This window comes from Sarcophilus harrisii, chromosome 5 (genome assembly GCF_902635505.1).
Source record: "Sarcophilus harrisii chromosome 5, mSarHar1.11, whole genome shotgun sequence".
NCBI classification, from domain to species: domain Eukaryota; kingdom Metazoa; phylum Chordata; class Mammalia; order Dasyuromorphia; family Dasyuridae; genus Sarcophilus; species Sarcophilus harrisii.
The window spans coordinates 179,020,252-179,034,952 of record NC_045430.1 but is presented as its reverse complement, the minus strand read 5'-3'; the positions used below and the strand labels follow the sequence as shown (position 1 = coordinate 179,034,952).

Below are 14,701 nucleotides of genomic sequence, written 5' to 3'. Positions count from 1 at the left end.
TAAATTGAAAAATAAAAATAACTAATAAGTAAATAATAACTTGACATTGGCATGTAAATAGCAGATGAGTTTGACTAGAAGGCAGAACTGTGAAGGGATGGAATAAGATGAGTTACAAATGGATTGAAACTAAGTTGTAAAGGATTTTAAATAGCCATTGTAGGGAACGTATATTTTGTTATTTAAGCAGTAGAGAGACACTGAAAGTTTTTGACTCTTGAGCAACATCAGACCTGTGTTAATAGACTCTTGGGAGCCTGGAAATAAAAAGGTCCTCTTGATGTAGCAAGCAGAAGGGAATCTGTAGTATACCCTCAACTACTTGTACATATTTTCATGCCTGTATTGATTTGCACTTGTTTGTTCTAGGCCAGGGTCAAGATTGTTTACCAATAAGAGATAATAAAACCTCAGACCAGGGCTAGCAAACCAATTAGTGTTAGCAGTGGGTGGAAGAGAGAGTCATGCATGAGCCAAAAGGAGAACTTAAAGCCTGAGACCAGAAGCAAACAGATCTAGAGCATTGGAAGACAAGATAAAATCACAATCCAAAACAAATTATTAATCAGAATAACTAAGTATGAAAGAACAAGTTTTCTATAAGTAGTGGAAGACAAAATGTTGTAGTTGGGCTCCTAAAAAACCTTTTTTTGGGGAAGTTTTCCTGAGGACCCTCAGACAGGAGACAGATGGAAAGGCAGAAAGGGAGAGTGCCCTTCCTGTACTGAGTTTCTGCTGCCTGTGGGGTGAGTTCAGACCTCAAGTCCAAGATGAATATGGATCATAAATTTAGGCATGTGTTTTCACATCCTTTTCATAGTCTTATGTCCACTCTGTCCCCATTAAATGACAGTATCTTCATCAAGGAAAGGTCTGTATGTTCTTTTGTTTATGTTGCTGCTCTTAGAGCTTAGTTTTAGAACTCTGCTCAGGTAGGGTCTGTAACTCATAGCTATTGAACTAATTTAATCAACCATGAGAGCAGCATGTCACTTAAAGGCTAAATGTTGGAAAACACTAATTTCTGATCTTTTTAAATTTTAAGTATGTCCCTGTACTCTGGTTAATTCTGCCCTTTAAGATTCCTCTCTTGGCTACAGAATACATTTTCGTAATTGCTTATAGTATTTCTCAGAAATAACAGCTTAGCTTCTCTGCATTGTGGTTGATTTCTATCCAAATCCATCTTGAAGTTGGTTTTGGTTTTCCTTCAAGATACTCAAAGGATTAGAACCTCATTAAAGTATCTCTAAGCCCACTATTTGTTAAAAATAGATTTAGCAGCTAATAACTAAACCATAAGAGTAATGTCTATTGCTAGTAAATGACTGTAGAGGATCAGGGACAGGAACAATCTCATTAAATATTTGAATGGTATGGCTATCTTTTCATTATTGCACTTTATTTTCCTGTGTGGTCCAGTCATACAAATCAGAGCATTTTATTTCAAATTACCTATTACACTGTGCAACACTTTTGTAGATTTAAAAATCGGTAATATATGACATCTAAAATAATTGATTAAATTTTCTAGAGCATTTATTATCAGAACCTACAGTATATCAAAAACAATGTTACTAAGATATGTCTTATTATTGCTTGGCTTACAAAGGTCTTTCTTATATTTTTCAGGGAGAAATTGGGGGAAATGGAGTTACCTTCCAGGAAAATCTGCCAAAGAGGTAAACCAAATTTTAATTATCTACTTACTTGTGAATTTCAAAAATAAACTAGACTTACACAGACTTATCCTTAAGCATTTTGTTTCCCCAATCAATGTGAACTTTGACCAGGTCTTACAATGAAGTTGAATGAGAATTTGACTGAGAAGAAAAAGGTTAGGGCTTGGTCCCAGCTCTGCCATCAAGTAGCTATATGATCTTGAACTGTCATTTCATTCAGTTTCTTCATCTTTAAAATGAAAGAGTCTGTATCGATGATCATTGAGGTCTCTTCTAAACTTCAAAATTCTATTGTGTTTAATTTCTTGATATAAACTTTTAATAGTATTTTATTTTTCCAAATACATGTAAAGATAGTTTTCAACATTTACTTTTGCAAAATCTTGTATTCCAAATTTTTCTTCCTCCCTCAATTACTTCACCCCTCTCCAAGGCAGCTGGCAATCTGATATAAGTTAAATACGTGCCATTATTCTTAACATATTTCCATATTCATCATTACATATAAACTTTCAGAGAGATTAGAATTCATTGTTTTTCTTAATTTTAAAACAAAGTCACAATGGCTAAACAATTATTTCAGTATCAAAAATTTTAAATTGTTATTTTAAAATGTACTTCTTTTAACAGCATAAAGAAGTAAGTGGTATCTTATTAATAAAGACATAGGTGGAAAGGTAGCTGGTGGGGGGGGGGGTTGGGGAGAGGGCAATTAGGGTTAAGTGACTTGCCCAGAGTCACACAGCTGGTATGTGTCTGAAATTGGTTTTGAATTTGGGTACTAATGAACCAAGTCTGGTGCTCTATCTGCTACCCAAGGATGTAGCCATTCTTGACTACATAGTTTGTTGCCCAGGTATCTGGAAATAGTAACAATATCATTTCCAAATTTATCTTTATGACAGGTCAGGACAGATTCCAACCTGCCAATCAGGCAGAAGACCCAGGTTAGGTCCTTAAGAAGCACCTGATAGCACTGTCAATATATTCTTAGTTGTGGTAAGGAAACAATCTATGGTGCTGTACGTGTTCATAGGTTATGGTGTGGATGATGAGAGAATCCCTGGCCCTTGGGGATGGGTATGATCAAATTGAGCCTGGCAGTCAAGACAAACTCTTACCATAACTAGGGACATGCACCATCACTGGATTTTCACCCTGGTTTCTTCAAAAATAAAGAACAGTTAGCAGTAACCAAATTTGGAAGCAATTTATCTCCTCCTTTTTTTTTCCCCATCACATTTCCATACTCTCTCTCCACAATAAACAACATTAAATATATTTTAATAATATGAACTATATTGCCAAAGGGGAGTCCAGTTTTGGAAATATTTATGTTAATTGCTAATTAATTGTTTGCATTTTTTTCAGTAAGTCTGATTTAACCAGTTTACTCTCTCTGGATTCTTAAAGGGCTGCATAGCCAGTTCTTCTTGCATCCTTAAATTACAGAATGCTCAAGATTACCCACATTTCAGTATTTTATGAGGATTAAAGTGTCCTCTCATTTGGTATAAAGTGCAAAATGGTTCACAAGTTCTCTTGTGGAAAAGACAGTATAGTATAGTGTATGAAGCCAAGAAGACTTGGCTTTAAATCCTGCTCTGACCATATTGACTGTGACCCTGGCTGGTCCCCTAACCCCTTATTCTAGGAAACACTTCAATTCAGAGAAGGTGCCTGCATGCACTATTTGGTAGGTAGTTTCCTTACCTGGGATTTTCAGAAGTCCAGTGCCTACCAGCAGATTAATAGAAAGTGTCAACTTCAAAGTAACCTAGATATGGAAAAATGGGTAGCAGGTAAAAAGATCTTTATTTTTTCCATGCTTTTGATGTGCTTGAGAACCTTTTGTCCATATTCACTTAAAATCCATGTAAAATGACAGTTCTCTGATATATTTAGAAACTGAGTTTTAAAAAGAGTATTGTGTTATTTACCTCCACAAAGTTCTCCATTGATATCTTATTGTGGCATGGAGAGGAGCCTAGATTTTTGAATGCTATGGCAAGTGGAATATTAACTCTCATTATTTCTCCCATTCTGAAAATTAAGTACTATCTCAGTGAACAGATTGTTTCTGCCTTCTGAGAAGCAGCCTTGCTGCTCATCACTAGCAAGTTACCCACTTGATGAATTCTTTCATAGCTAACCATGAAACAAAGATAAATACAAAAACATCATTTTATGAGATGATTTGTTTACCTTGTATTGCAGTGATTGCCACTGCCATACTGTTAAATATGTTAACCATACTGTTAAGTATTTGTAAAAAACCGCCATTAAAATAATTGACTTTTGTGACAATTTTTTGTTGCAGAACAAAAAGATAAAATAATTCTATAAACAAGTCCATCCAAATTAAATTAATATACACCTTTGATACTTGGTAACTTTAATACAAAATGGAAAATGTAATTTTATTTCAGGAGTAAGGAGAGAGAGAAACTAAGACTTCTAGACTATATGAAAGATTTATACCTGCACATGAGGAATATTTGAGAAAGAAATCTCAAGACTTAGGTAATGTAAAAACATAACTAAAACTGAAATTGATTATGCTTTAAAAGATAGGAAATGACTTAGTAATGTGAGTCATTTTTGAATCAGCTGTCTGTGTATAGTCAAAGCACAATTTTTTAGAGTTGAGAGAAATTAATACAGAAATATAAAAAATGACAGAAAGATATAACAGCTTCAACTTGTTCTATCAAAAGAAATTTTGATGCCCAAGATGGCACATGGATGAAGGAAAAGACAGACACAGATTTCAACAATTTCAAAAGAATTTTAAATAATGTAAATTGGTTGCCAAATGAGATAAAAAATTAACCTCTGAATGCATTAGTCAGAAAATACTTGATTTATTTGTCAGTTTGTTGGTAAAAAAAAAAATCTTAAGCAAAAGAATGTTGGAAGCTTATGAGCAATATTGTTTCTTAACCAAGAAAGGTAATAGATGGAAAAACCAGTTTTAAAAGAGCATGATTAGAGGCCCAATTAAATAAAGGCCAGCTGAGGGCATTTGAAGATTAAAAAGAAAAGAGGACAGCAATAGAAAAAGATTTTTAAAAATCCTCAGATACGTTCCTACCAAATTCTTTGCCATTGAGAACAAAGGAGTCACCACATTTGAACTCTTAACACACTCACTGGATGTGCTTTAGAGGAAGTTTACATGACTTTGAAGAAATCCAAGATAGAATAAAACATACATATAATAGATGAAGTGTATATAGAGGATTCTGATGCTGAAGGCAATACAACTTTTGGATCATGGAGGGATCAATTTTCCAGATATCTTATGGAGGGAAACTAATAAAGAAATGGGAAAAATCTTGGATCTTATATACACTGAAAAAGGTAGTCCAGGAATCTAGAATGATGTCTATGTCCACTTTCCCATCCGTATTAATATTTTATGAGAATATTCTGCATGTTAATTGAGGGTATCCTATATTGATGGAAGGAAACAAACTCTCATATGCAAAATTCCACAGAATATATCTTTACCATTACATCATTGACTGAAAGATTAAGAAAAGACACAATCCCATCTGTGCTTACTATTTTATTGACTATATAATTTTTGAATTTGGTAAAGCAAAACACTTTCTTTAAGATAGTCTTTCAACAAGATGTCTCCTATACATATGTCAAAACTCTATGAAAGATAAAACAAAGGAGGTATAATTTTGACCATAAAATCAAATGAGACATCAAACAGAGCCATATACTCAAAGGTTGTCCATGTGGGATTTTCAGCACAGGATGTACCCAGAACAAGAAGGCATTCTTTATATCCTGTTTATTGATGATGTTGTGTTGATTTCATTAAGCCCCAGAATGTTGAAGAGCCTCCTAAATAAGATCATTCTAAAGAAATTGGTCTAATTATCCAGACAGGAGAAACAAAATAAATGAAGAATGCCTGTTCTGTTTACTTTAGTTAGACAGACATTTATTATAATTACATTCTGCTAGAAGCTAGGGACAGAAAGGAAAAAAGGAAATGATGCCTGCTTTCAAGGACCAAAGCTAATCCATCAGTAGATAGACAGACAGACAGATAGATAGATGAATGGATGGAAAGAAAGAAAGATGGATAGATGATGTATGGATAAATAGATGAATAATACATATGTTGTCTTGGACAAAAGGACAGTGAGTTAAATTTAGAATTGAACATGACGAAAATGGGCTATATTCCCTTTGGCCTAAGATTCTTCCTGAAATAAGGGCCCAATTTTTTAATATTTGCATTCTTCCATTGAAATTGTATTACTACAGGTTACAAAACACCATGGCCTCCAAAGGAGAGATGACTGATGGGCAAAAGAAGTACATTACAACTGAGAAAATTATGAAGGAAGAACAGCATAAAAAATGTTCAAGTATAAAGTATAAGGAAATATTCATGTGAAAAAAAATATAGTGGTTAGTAATATAGTAAGAGCAATGAAGTCATTGAATAGTGTATTTGTTCTACTAATATATTCACAGTATTAAGAGAATCATATGAAGGCATTTAATACAATAGGTGAACACAGGCAAGAGTTTTGCAGGGTTGGTAGTCACTAGTAGTTTTCAGACATAATTGGAGGTGATCCCACATTACTCAAATGATAGTCATTTGTTTTTATTATTGCCTTTGGTTTAAACTTAGGAAGTGTTCATTAAATTATAGTTCTATCTAATCATCAGAACAACTCAAACTCAATTTATAAGTGTCCACCTACCTTGTTATTGAAGAACTTGGGCTATTTTCTAATTAAAATAATGTTACCCCTCTTCTACAAACCCTATTCTGGCAAAATTATCATTGATTTCAAAAGCAAGTTTTGTTATGTTAGATTGGAAGGCCTTACCGCTAAGATTACTCAATTCATAAATGCTTTTTCTAGATTATAATGAATAGTATGGGTCTTTTCAGGATGACTGAAGAACCAACAGTGGTTTATTGTCATACAGCTAGTTAAAAATAATATGTCAGCTTTCTGTTTCTAAAGTATCATTAGTTGGTCATAGAAGCTCCTAAATATTCAACTGTATCGAGACCAAACCAAAAATGACTCATCCGAGTATCTTTCTTTGAATATATTTCTGATAATGATTCCTTACTCTACATTACTGTACAAAACAGTTCCATACAAGCTGAGATAAAGTTTCTTTGATGTGTTGCTGAGTCATTTTATAATAATTTCATATGCTTTATAGTATACTTCTGTTCACCTGATGTACAATATATGCATTTTCAAAGTAGTAGTGAGTGTATCAAACATATTTAGCAGTTGCTGAAGTACATTTGCCAGTACTTCTTGGGCAAGTATACATTTACATTATTTTATATTCTCAGATTTCATTTGGAAAATTTCATTTTATATTTCTTAAAATTTTTAGTTTGATAGTCCCCACCCCTAATGTTTCCCTATGCAAAAACTCCAGATTTTATGTCCTCCTTACTATATACATACTATATGTTTATATATATATATATATGATATGATACTAAAAGTACAATCTCATATATGCCCAATTAAGTTATGTACTGTTGATATACTATCATACGCTGAGAAAAGGGATTGGAAAGTCCCATGCTGATACATTGTAGCTTATTCAGCTTTAATATAAATTTGAAGTCGTATACAAACTGATTATAAAGTAAAGCTCTCTTTGAAACTATGCAGGTTCTTTCCACCTGCTCCTAGTCCCTCTATTTGCTTTTCTCTCCCCTAATTATTTCCTTTGAACTTAAAAAAATGTAATTTGTTTCTTTTCATGTCCCTTCCCTTTCACTTTTCAGTTAGTTGAAAATCTCCTTTACTCACCTTCCCTTGAACTTTGTATGTTAGTATTCTTTTTACTGTAGATTTTTCTAAAACATTTCTCTTTGTTTTGTTCGATAATATTCTTTCAGTGTATTCTGAAATTTTTTTCTCTGATACTTATTTCAAGATGTCTGTTAAAGATTCTAAAATTAGATTTAAGTACCCTCTTCCAAGCAGATTTCATATTGTTTTTACAGACCTTGCCCCAATTTTTTTCCTGCTATGCTTTGTAGAATTAGCTATTTGTGGAAGGGAGTAATATTAGGTAGAAATAGTGTTATATTATAAAACTTATATTTTGGATCAGATGTTCAATACAGTCTTCTCCTTTATTTCCCCATTATAATTTTCCTCCCCAAAGACTTTCATTTCTTCTTTTCATTTTTTCATTTTTTTTCATTGTTCAGTTTTTCATAGTTATAGTGGCTCAATAGTAGTAATATAGTAGTAATGGACCAATTGTACTAGTCTATTTACTCTCTCACCAGATTCCTCTTGTAAAACAGAGCTATCTGTAAGAAGGAAATGGCAAATCACTCCAGTATCTTTGCCAAGAAAACACCATGGATATTATCAGTGTGTTAGAGCCCATGGGGTTTCAAAGACCACTATCATTCTGGTTGTGAGCTACTTCAGGAACTCAAACATCTTTCTCTTGGGACATGCTTCCCATGGAGACTCAGGAAACATTCAGAAAAGGTGAACTACCAATTCATGGACTCTTCCCAAATTAGACCCATCAAAAGAAGCTCATTTCTTATTCAGGTTATCATATAAAGCATATAATGCTTTTCCAATGAGAGTGCTCTTCATCAAGGTCTCCTCTCATGGACTTGAGAAGAATGTATCATCCATTACCCTATGGCTATTACTTCCTCTTTCCTCATGTACACATTCTCTCACTCTGTAGATTTATCTTATTAAATATATTGTTTCACTGTTAGCAGGATATAGGTTAAGTCTTCATTTAAGTCTTCCCAGGTTTTTCTGAAGCTATCCCTATCCCTCCATTGGAGGATTTGATTCACATTATTTCTGCTGTGCAGTTTCACTTCTATTTTTTTTATGTTCCACTAATACCTTTATTCCTTTCTGTTCTCTTTACATCTTGAAAATTTCTCTTTTATTATTTCCAGCTGAAATGATTACTTAAACAGAGGTAGTTCATCAGTATCTCCCACACATCTTCTTCAGCAAAAAGCTTAAATTAACTCTAGGTCAAACAGTGAAAAAACTATTAACTATATTTGTGTCATAGGAAGAATTTGGTATAGGGTATCTTCTTAATCTATTTTTAATACAGTTTATGTAGTATTAGAATGAATTGTTCTTTAAATGTTTAGTAAAATTAATTTGTAAATCCTTATGGTCCTGATTTTTTTTTCCTTTGGGGAGTTCATTTTATTTTGGCTTTTTCAATTTCTTTTTCTAAAATGAGATTATTTAAATATTCCATTTCCTGTTCTGTTAATCCCATTCCCTTGGGACAACTAGGCCTAATACTAGTAAGGTGATTTCTACAAAGTAAGAGTTTAACAGATTTTTGAATCAATTAATGATATACTTGAGAGGGAAAAAAAAAGTGGGAACTATATAGAAACTATTCGTCACATTGTTTTTTACCTTTTTGTATTTCTTATTCAACTTTCTGTACAGCTTTTGTCCATTTAATAGAACACATTGTTTGATGAGACGTTATTGCAGATTTAAAACCTTTAATAGATCTTAGTGATCTATTCCATGGAACCATGGATCATTTCCATGGAAAAGGATTCAATCTCTAACTTGGCTATCTTACAAATAGTTTTGTATCACAAGAAGAATTTGGTAAGGAAGTATACATTTATTGTTGTTCAGTCATTCAGTAGTGTCTAACTCTTTATGACCCCATGAGCGCTAGCACACCAACACTATCCATGGGGTTTTCTTGGAAAAGATATTGGAGAGGAAGTATAAGTAGATCAGTAGAAATCTATTACTATTATGAAAAATCATATAAAATTTTTAAAAATTGTGAGGTCAAGAGTGATCTCCCTGTTAGCGAAGAGTCACTAGATTGATATTTATAAGACATTAACTCATTTCTCCACAGAAAGAATTAGCTTTTAAGTGTCCAGAAGACTTAGATAAGGATTAATGTTTACTAACATAAAAAACAGATGTAATTCCATTCTGTTACAGAAAAGAAAAAAATTCTTTTACTCTATTGCACAATTGTAAAGTATGCGTTCATATCTATCACAATCCTCTCCTTACCTCTACCTCCAAGAATCTTAGCTACCCTGAATAGAATAATTACAAAGAATTCTTTAAATCCTCAGTAGTCTAGCTTAATTTAAATCTGAGTAAGAATACTTTAAAGAGCACATTTTGACATTGATTTTTAGATTGTTTTACTCAACTAGAAACTCTTAGTTTAAGAGCCTTACATCTTACATATAAATTTCAAAAAGGTTTTTATTTTCAAAACATATGCATGGATAATTTTTCAACATTGACCCTTGCAAAACCTTGTGGTCCAAATTTTCTCCTCTTTCCCTATACCCCTCCCTTAGATGGTAGGTAATCCAATATATGTTAAACATGTTAAAATATATATTAAATTTATATATATATTCAAAATTGATTGTTAAACAACAATCTTATTTTTTAAAGATATTTTTCTAGATAAGCAAAATAAAATGAATCAAAACAATTATCTGGATAATTTAAACCAAAATAAAGCAAGTTTTGCCCCAATTATCTAAATCTTCATTGGGGAAGGGAGAGGTCAAAATTTACTCAGTTATATTTACTTTATTATATTTTTGTTGATTTATGTAAATATTTCATTCATTCTACTTTAAAAGGATTGACTTAGGTTTTGCTAAAATACATTTTAATTGAGAATTTTTTTTCTCCAAATGTGGTTAAGAAAGTGTTCTAGATTTTATCTGGTCATGAGAATCCAAGTTGAAAGAGACCTGGATTTAATGTCAGAAGACCTGAATTTGAATTATGGAATTCTCACTTGTTATCTATATAATTATGAAGAAAAACCTTAATTTTTAATAGTGCACAATTTAATAAATATTTATTGTCTCTCTCTGTGCAAAGGACTATGCTAAGATGCTAGGGATGGAGAAAGATTAAAAAAAAAAGACAGTTCCTATCCTCTTTGAGTCTGCAGTACTAATGGGAGATATGTATATATATATATATATATATACACACACACACACACACAGATTCTCAAGTAAGGCTTCATGAAGGGAAATCTTGTCAAATGAAAAAGGCTTTGTGTATGGGCCTAGTGATAGACCCAGGGTGATTATTTGAGGAACAGCTTTACTAGGTTAGATAAACTCATACCCAGTTTGGCCACAGGATTATGGAATTTTTAACTACATAAATCTCCATAATATCAGTTAATTTGTTAAAGGATTGGTAGTCTGCCTTGGTGTCAGAATACTCACAATTGACAAAGTCACAGATTCTTGAAATATTGAAAGATGTAATGACCATTGCATGGTATATTTTAGAACAGTAGTTCAGTAATAATCTTTGAAAACTGATTTCATTAGATTATTGTCTGTAGTTAAACAAAAATATTTTTGATCACATCATAACTCTTTTAAAATGTATTTTATTCATAAACAAATTCATCTTATTCACATTTGTTATGACTTTTAGATATGACTTATTTCTATATTTTGAAGTTATATTGACTTTATATTTTAGAAGAGAATATAAACCTTTATATTTTACTGTGTCAGCACCAGCCCTGAAGTCAGGAGGACCTGAGTTCAAATCTAATCTCTGACATTTAACACTTCCTAGCTGTGTGATCCTGGACAAATCACTTAATCCCAATTGCCTCAGCAAAATATATATATATTTTATATTGCAAATATAACTGCAAATTTTATATTGTTAAATATGTAAATTTCCTAGTACTTTGATGTCAACTCTCTCCCCTTTGTTAATTTGAGTTAGGTAATTGCCCTTTGTCTCTTCTCAGTCTATTTTTTGTTACCCTTTTCTTTTTTCTTTTGTTATTTTGACATAGTCTATTGGTTGTAGTTATAAATCTTAAAATTCTTTTGACCCAACCATAACATTCAGTATTTTGATAGAGTTGCTTTTATGTTTGTTTAGAAGCTTCTGTTTTTTGTCTTTAGAATTTCATTTATGAGGTACCTAGTGTTCTATTTAGAGGTCATTGATTTGGCTCATTTGGGGAAGATCTTTTTAATTTGTGAACTCTGGGTATTTTGTTTTGTTTCTGTTTAGGAATTTTATTTAGGAATTAGGTTAAGTGACTTACCTAGGGTCACACAGCTAGTAAGCATTAAGGATCTGAAGCTGGATTTGAACTCAGATTCTCCTGACTTTGAATTGAGGCTGGTGCTCTGTCCACTGTACCATCTAGCTTCTCCGAGAACTTTTCTTTATAAATTCTTTTAAATATTTTCATTGTCCAATTTTTCTAACCTTCAGTCAATCTGTTAGATTGGTAGCATTATGATTCTGGATTATAATTAAAATATAGATTGTTCTAATCCAATTTTAAAATTTGTTTTTTACAGAAAAATCTGGTGATCTAATTGGCATTTTGTGATAGTAGTTATTCAAAGATATAAGAATGATACATAAGAAATTGGTAAAGGAAATAATTGAGAAAATTAGAAGCTTCTGGAACAAAATAGAGAAAACCAATCCACAATTTTTTTTTTTTTTTGTGAAAGACGTAATGACCATTGCATGGTATATTTTAGAACAGCAAAATTTTTCTATATAGCAAAAACAAAATCTAAGAGGAAAGTAAATAGGGAAATAACATTTTTAAAACTAGAAAATGTACAAAAAGATCTGGTAGTCAATCTGCTAAGACACATTAAAATTTTAGATAAATGCTATTAGAAAATAATCCTTAAAAATAAAAATTACAAAAAATGGATAACTTTTTGGTCATTGGAGCTGTATAAATACAATAAAAATGACAATAGTAACTAAATTTATTTATAGATTTAGCCTAATAACCAAACTGTCAAAGATAAAATAATTTAAAATTTCATTTGGAGAATTACTGGATAACCATGGAAAAATTGATAAGAAAATCACCATTTGGTACAAAATAGCAATCTCTTTGAGAGTTAAAAATTGGAAACTTTTAAATTATATGTAACCTTCATCTCAGAGATCCCATTGCTTGGGACATATCCAAATAGGACAGCAATTTTCATAGTAGCAAAGAACTGGATAAAATAAATCCACATAGTTGGGGGGGGGGAGGCAGGAGGATTGAAATTGATCACCTTTCAATTATAATGATCAAAAAAGTTATCATGTATGGGTGCTTTGCAAATGTTTTATTAATTTTTCAGTCTAACTCTCTGTGATCCTACTTAATTTGTTTAATTTGTAGCCATACTTAATTACCTTTTAGGAATTAAGATAAGATACTAAGAAATAAATGATACATAATATTCCTCTTCCCTCTCTACCCCATGTCTGTGTTATCCTCTCCTAACAAGTATATACAGAATACAGGAGAAACATGATTTTAAACTTTGGGAGTCCTTATGCCAGAGGATAACTTCAAAGCCTCTGAAGTACTGGAGTTCTCAAGACTCCCTTGAGTTATAGTGAAGCTTTTTTGCTGGACTTGTGGAGCCTTGAAGCTGTCTTTTCCCCATCATATCCAGTCTGTCCTTGGCCCTGATATATATACTGCCAGTACAGGGACACTGTCCCAAATGCTGATGTGAAGAAGAGAATCCTCTAGCTTGGGGCAGCTAGATGGAGCAGTGGATAAAATATAAGAACCTTGAAAACAGCAGCTTCAGTTTTTATCTTTGAATCTCAGCACCCAGGACGCTGTTTGACACATCCTGGGTGCTTGATGTTTATTGAATTGAATTTCAGTAACACATGACTCTTTGATGGTATCATTCATGACAAGACTGGCCACTTTGCTTTCTCTCACACATATGACACTCGGTGCCTTTTTACCAGCTGGCCCTGGGCTTAGAATTCACTCTCTTTTCATCTCTGCTTGGTAGACGAGTCCTTTGTTTCCCAGAGAGTTTAGCTAAGACTCCAGTTTCTGCATGAAGCTTTGCTGCTTTCTCCTGACTCCAGCTCTTAATGCTTATCCCTCAAAATTACTTGGTCTTTATTCATTATATACCTATGTAACAGACATAGACTATATCTCCTATTGATTTTTTTTAATTTAAAAAGTATTAGTGATGCTGTTTGTCTTGACAACAAAGTCATTTTGAATCCTTACTTCCTCCAATTTGAATCTTTTCTTGTGACAACTAAACAAAAATATTGAAGACTGTATTTGACAATATAGAAAATATTTAGTCCAAGTAGCCTCCCATCTTTCTCCCATGAGACAAATGTTTCATGATCTCTTTTTTGATACCTTCATTGGACTTTCCCTTATTTGGAGGAAAGGTATAAAATCTGAGAGGCAGAGGTGAGGAGGGAGCACATTGATTTTTTAAATGTATTTTCAGTACAGCTAAGAATGCTTCCATCATTGACTTTTCTACAAATTCATCATGCTCTAAAACTGAGTTTTCAAAATGTTATTCTAGAAATATGTGAACTTTCTCCCATTGAGCTCGAGTTTGAAATGACAGAATACTTCATTTGACATTCCTACGTGTGGAAGCATTTTTTACATTCCTAAGAAAATGTTCCCAGCTTAAAATAAGGCTGTTGTCCCTTCATCCTAAGTAAACATTATTGCAAAACACTGGTATCTTTCCTTTTTCCAAGTCTCTGGTTCCAGCCAACTGGGAACAATATCTTCTCTGTAGTAATTTTCTCTAACTTGTATATATAATGGCCTTGTTTGATGACACACATTTACTTTTTAAAGATCCTAGAAAACAGTGCTCACAAATATTTAAAAAAACAGTTGGTGTCAGCTGGGATTTTAGAGTTTGAAAGGTGATACCTTTCTGGAGGTATTGGGGTTGGAGGGTTAGCCCTTCTAGAAGGCAATAAAATATATTGCCTTTGTTATTGATGCCTACCTAATAGAAGGATTAATTTTCTGGTAATGATTATTTTGAATGGTTTGATTCAGGGGTTATATATCAGCTAGCAGTTTAAAATAATATTCTATTTATCTGTGGGACAATTTTTGTGAATTTAAATATATGGTATCACGTTTAAATACTCATTAAATTG

At 32.6% G+C, this 14,701-nt stretch overlaps 1 long non-coding RNA gene across 1 annotated transcript in view; it reads left to right on the top strand.

Moving 5' to 3' along the window:
• Window positions 1-14,701, top strand: part of LOC116419682 — a 175,987-nt gene that overhangs the window by 70,003 nt on the left and 91,283 nt on the right. Inside the window, exon 3 of the long non-coding RNA XR_004229957.1 lies at window positions 1,633-1,682. This is a non-coding gene — a long non-coding RNA (uncharacterized LOC116419682). The remainder of the gene's footprint in view (window positions 1-1,632; window positions 1,683-14,701) is intronic.